The sequence below is a fragment of the Phalaenopsis equestris genome, unplaced genomic scaffold (assembly GCF_001263595.1).
Source record: "Phalaenopsis equestris unplaced genomic scaffold, ASM126359v1 Scaffold233353, whole genome shotgun sequence".
Classification (NCBI taxonomy): Eukaryota; Viridiplantae; Streptophyta; class Magnoliopsida; order Asparagales; family Orchidaceae; genus Phalaenopsis; species Phalaenopsis equestris.
Genome location: NW_018251302.1, coordinates 13,781 through 19,733, shown reverse-complemented (window position 1 = coordinate 19,733; position 5,953 = coordinate 13,781).

Below are 5,953 nucleotides of genomic sequence, written 5' to 3'. Positions count from 1 at the left end.
TAGCTAAGACTAGTACATAGACTAGTACATAGAGGACCCAAATTGGGATTTCATTAGTCCATAGCTCATATAAGGTGGTTGACACCCTAATTCTACCAAAATATACAACTTGGCCTTTTGCCTCCAAATCCATCCAAATTACCTAAACACCCCCAAACCCCAAATTTGACCAAAATTCCCAAATTCATCCAAAATACATAAACTTATTCAAAAATCATCTCAAACCATTTGAAACTATCCAAATTGCCCAAAACATCCAAAAAATTCCAAAATTATCAAAATACTCTCAAATTTGCCAAAATTACAAAAATACTCTTGGTAGCCCAAACTTTCCCAAAACCCTCAAAAATCATTTTAAATGTCCCCAAAACTAATTTGGACCCTTTAATTGAACCCGATTTGGCCAATCTGACCAAAATCCCCGAATTTCTTTTAAAGGCTAAATTTCTCCAAATTCACCTCACATACCCATCAATTTGGCCCCAATCCTCCCCAATTTTAATTCTAAACTCGAATCCATTTTTCATATGATCAATTTAAACCAAATCTAAGCCTAATTGACCCATGCTTTGAGCTCAATTTTGATCTAAATTAAACCCCAATTTTGACTCTATGACTTAATCTCACCCAATTGAACCATATGATCCACTCAATTTCCCCAATTTGAGTCCTAAATTCTTCCTAATAATCCTGCACATCAAATTGGACCTTAATTTGGCCTTGGTGAAGCCTCAATTGCACTCAATCTCAACCCACATTCAGAATCCCTAAATTTGCCCCAAATTGGCTATGGCTCTGAATACCACCAAATTGAATTCCCTAACCCCAAAATTGACACCCAATTTATGTTGAAAACTCTTTATGACATTTCCATTGACCATTTTGAACCATTAATTTTGACCTAACTCAACCTTAGCCTAACCTAAACCTCAGTTTAACTCAACACCCCAAATTGACCAAATGCCCAAAAGCCTCCAAATTGAACCTCCAAACCAATTCAAAATCACTCTAAATTTTTTTCTAAACTCTTCATGACAATCATCTACACCAAATTGATCAATCAATTGAGCTCAATGTCATGGCTAGCCTAACCCAAACCCAACTTCTAGCCATTTTGACCCAAATTGAACCCCTTCACCTACATTGACTTAATCAAACCAAATTGGTCAACCAAGGACCCTCACAACCACTAAGCTCCTCCTTTGAACCAGGCTAAACTACCCTAAATCCACCCAAGTGAGCTATGGACCAATGGGTCCCTAAATTAAGGGATTGCATCCAATTTTTGGGCCTTAACCAAGAAATGTCTTCCATCATCACTAATCATTAGGGGTAAATCATAATTAACCCTATCCCTGGCTCACTTGACCACCTAACCACCTTCCCTGCTTTAGCCAACTACCCTACTCAGTGGAAATGCCAAAACAATGAGCCACCACCCCTAAATTAAACCCAATTTCAACCCTAGAGACTAGCACGTCCTAATTGCTCTTCATAGCTCCTCAACCCACCACCTAAGCAGCTCTTTGCACCCATCAATTAGCCCAAGTGGCTAGCTTAAGCCTTCTATTTAATCAGCCCCCTCCATGGCCAAAAGTAGAGGTGTTCAAAAGCCTTAGGGAAACTCTGTCAAAATCTCACCAGACCTCCCTAAGCTCAATCCAACTATCTTCCCCCTCTAATTCCCATCGTGAGAGGCCAATTTTGAGCTCAAAATTTCATCTCAGATCAGGACATCTCTCCATATCCCACCAAACTCAAATTAATTGTGCACACACCATCCCTATAGCAAGGGGAGTTGATTCCCCATCAAAGCCCCCTCTGAAGCAGCCTCAAGGATATCTCTAGACCAACACATGAAATCCACCTTGGTTGAAATCATACCTAGACAATTCACCAGGGCTTCCGACTTCATTTGGAGGTTCTTTGAACTCAATTGAAGCTACCACAGCCATCTGATTGAGGCCTCCCCTCTCAGACAAAGGTGTTGAGCTCTAACCCTAACCCGAGCTTATTTTAACCCTCCATGTGTAATGGCTTGATTTCATACTTGATTAACCATATAAATTTGTTTGTCTTGAGTAGATGAAGGTTTAGAAACAAACCCCATGTGATTTGGTTTAGTCTAGGCAGAGATCTTAAGGTTTTACTGTGAACAACTTAAAGGTAAGGCTATCGGGGACGATGAACGGATGTCGTCCATCCGCGGGTCGGGTGTGTATCCAATGGGCGGAGGAGATCGAGCCGGACAGACTCTTGGTGTGTGAATCGTTTGTCGTGGCATGCTTAGGTGGAATGCGCAACGAGTGGGAGCTCACCGCGTGTGAGTTCGGAGCCGCCGTAGGATGAGTTGGTGCCAGGTGGATAAGTAGAAAGTATGGATTTTTTTTAACTATTTTAAATGCCTGAACTTCCAAAATCCATATCTCTCTCTAGAAAAATCATAAAAATAAAAGAAAATTACTCTTTTGCTCAGTGAATAGAGAAAAATAATGTGGATTTAAAATAAATATTATTTTCTTATTCCCTGATTTTTAATGAATTAAATACCCTTTGGAGTATTTTAATTCATTATGATCAAACATTACTCACCACGGCTTGAAATTTTGAGGGTTTGCTCCTCATGATAGAGACTATATTCTCTAATTTTTCCAAGGCTAGAGGACATCTCTATGCTTCTAACTTTAATTTTCAAGCTAAGGTGACCATTTTGACTATTTTAATTATATAAATTAGCAGATCACTTGGAAAATTATGAGACTAATTTAATAAGTTTCCTATGGTCAGAGAAGCTTAGAAAAAATACCATGATGACTTGAATAATTTTGTAAATTTCTATATTTACTTAAGTGTATATACCTTGTGTTAATTTATGTAAATTATATACTTATCTATAATTGAAAAAATTAATTTCACATTGTGCATAAAAATAATATTTACTTACTATAAAAATTTTAAAATTATTTGGCTTAGTTTAAGTACTAAAATTGATTTTTAAACAAACTTTGTATTTTTTGGGACAAAAATAATTATAATAAATTAAATAATCTGAGAAAAATCATGAAAAATAGTTTTTTGAGTTCCTTGTGATCGGAGTCATTTAATAAAAATAAAATCTATTTTTGTGAAAATATGTCATTTTCAAAGTTTAGTTCAAATTAAAGATAATTAAAATAATTAAAAATTTCAAAAATACTAAAAATGGTTCAAAATGTATACAAATTTTTCTTGGTCACATAGAATTCATTAGGACATTTTCCCTAAATTTTCTAACTTAAAAATAAATTTGAAAAGCTTAAAAATGAATTTTCCTTATTTTCTCATTAAAATAATTATAGTAAATAAATAAATAATCATAAAAATACAAAAAAAATTGATTCTATAAGTTTTCTGAACTAAGAGAAGTCTAATAAAAATATAAAAATAATTTTGGTAATTAAACACTATTTTCTATTTAATTAAATCATTGAAATTGATCCAAAATTAAATAATAATAATGAAAATTTAATTCAAAAAATCATTAAATTTTGCCTAAATGTTTCTCTGACCTAAGGGAACCTCTAATAATTTTCTCATAAATAAAAAACTTTATTTTAGATAGTTAAATAAATCAATTTTGAAAACCTTATTTCCTGAATTTAAAAAACAAAAAAAAAAATCATATTATCCTCCTCTGATGTTTCAATTAACTCATGGATATGCCACTCTAAATACTCAACTCATTTGAGTTGTGTTTAATGAGTTATGAGGTGAAGTACTCCAAGAGAAAAGTAGTCATTTTAGATTTTGGTTCATAATCAAAATTTAGGATTAACTAAGGGAAAAAATGGGAAATTTTGATCTGAAGGAATATGATTGGATGATTGAAATACAGTGGGACTAAAAGATTCAAACTCACTCACCACCTTTGCACAACATCAACAAGATCATAATTCTCCTAACCTTCATGAATCAGAAGTCAGCTAAGATCAAATGATTCTTAAGTGATGGGCTTAAGATAAAAAAGATGATAATTTACTTATCTTGAGCCTAAGATTAATGATGATGTGATCTTTCAATAAGAATATATATCACTTAAATCAAATTATAATTATCATTCCACCTATCATGATTGTTAAGGGCTTAATAGTGACATATGCTTGATGTCTACACTTAATTGATCAGATTTAGAAGATAACATGATTGGTGATTAACATCTTTAAATACTACAAGCCCGACCTTAATTGCAGGCACCATAATCTTAAATGACTTAAACTTGCCTTAGAGGCATCTACTAACATAACTTTTAAACGAAACATCAATTGATTAATTGGGCATCTTATCATCGAGATAATTAAATTTTCAAGTTTTACTGAGCAATGAGATAGTCTCACTTCAACCTCGGATGATTAATGGAACAATATGATAAGTTCAAAATGAACTCAAAATATTTCAAGAGATCTTCAAAGTGGTCCAGGGTCATGCCTCGAGCATTTTGAAATGTAATGGAGATTTTGAAGGACAAATTGGACTTGCCGTATTTTTGTTCTAAAATCATCCACTAGGATCTTTTGAGATTCAATAAAGTCATAACTTAGGGTTTGATAGCTAAACCTTCATCTACTCCTACAATTTAAATTCCCTACAAAATTATATACATACCTTGCAAGTACTAACCTTTCAGGTGGAAGAACGAGAAGAATTGATAGGTATGCTTTTAGATTAATGCATTTGCCTTTATGTACATCTTACCTCGAGCTTGCATGTTAAACAACGATGTCACCCTGCATGAAAACCAAAACTGTTAGGATAGTCGTAAAACCAAAATAAAAACTAAAAAATCAATCAAGACCGCCACAACATTTAAAATATAAGACAACTCAAAATTTAATCATAAACATCACAAAAGAGCAAAATTGCAACTAAATTAAAACCTCTCTATCTGATGATCAGGAATCCCTCGGAGGACGTAACATATGGTTGCTAATGAGATTTCCCATGGTCTAAATGAAAGTATAGATCTCATTAAGTTGAGTTTAGTAAATTCATTTGGACTAAGTGAATCTAAAAGAAAAAAGTGGTGTCGGAATGAGGGAACTGTAGGATCCTAACAACTTTAATATGCCCCAACTTTAATATGCCCCATGATATTTAAATAACCATGACCCTTAGGGACATCTAATTTAACATTATAATTTGACACATTAGAAAACCTAAACTTGCCATGAAGAGGAGCTTGGAGCTAACATTGTGGGCAGCACAACCATCTTCAACAGCAGAACATGTCTACATCACCTAAACCATTCTTTCTTTAGAATTAAATAACTAAGCCATAGACCTTCGAGGTTGTTTGCTTATGTAACATAAATTCTCACTTATCTTTAGTCCTTTGTATGGTTCCACTATACAATATAAGCCCTAACTCGCCTTAGGATTCCGAGGTTATCGTTTGTTATGACCTAAATCCTCACATCTTCCAGACTATTTGTGTGATCGTTTCACATGAATGTAAGCCCTAACTAATAAAATTGGTAGGATGAAACATTTAAATATTTCTCCTTTAAACTAATAAATTAAAAGATCTATGACATCCCTTAGTTCTTCCTCCTTTGGATTCCAAAATAAAATATTCTAAATCTGAGTCATTCCCCTTTCACACCTATTTGTCCGATTTCATTGAAAATTCCTATCCTTTTGACCTTTTTGAAAATAATATCCCCTGATTGTCGACACTAAAAAGTTGAGGATTTGTTAAGTTGTCGGCACTAGGATTGATATCCTAACACCTGTTTTAATTTAATTTAATTCATATATAATTTAGAAAAAATAGTATTTTAAAATTTTGAAAATACAAGACCAAACCGATCTCATATCCTTAGTACATCCCCAGTAGTTTAAATAAACAAGCCTAATACTGCAAGTAGTGCACCTATCCCGAGGAATAAATACATTACTTACTGGTAGAGGCTTGATT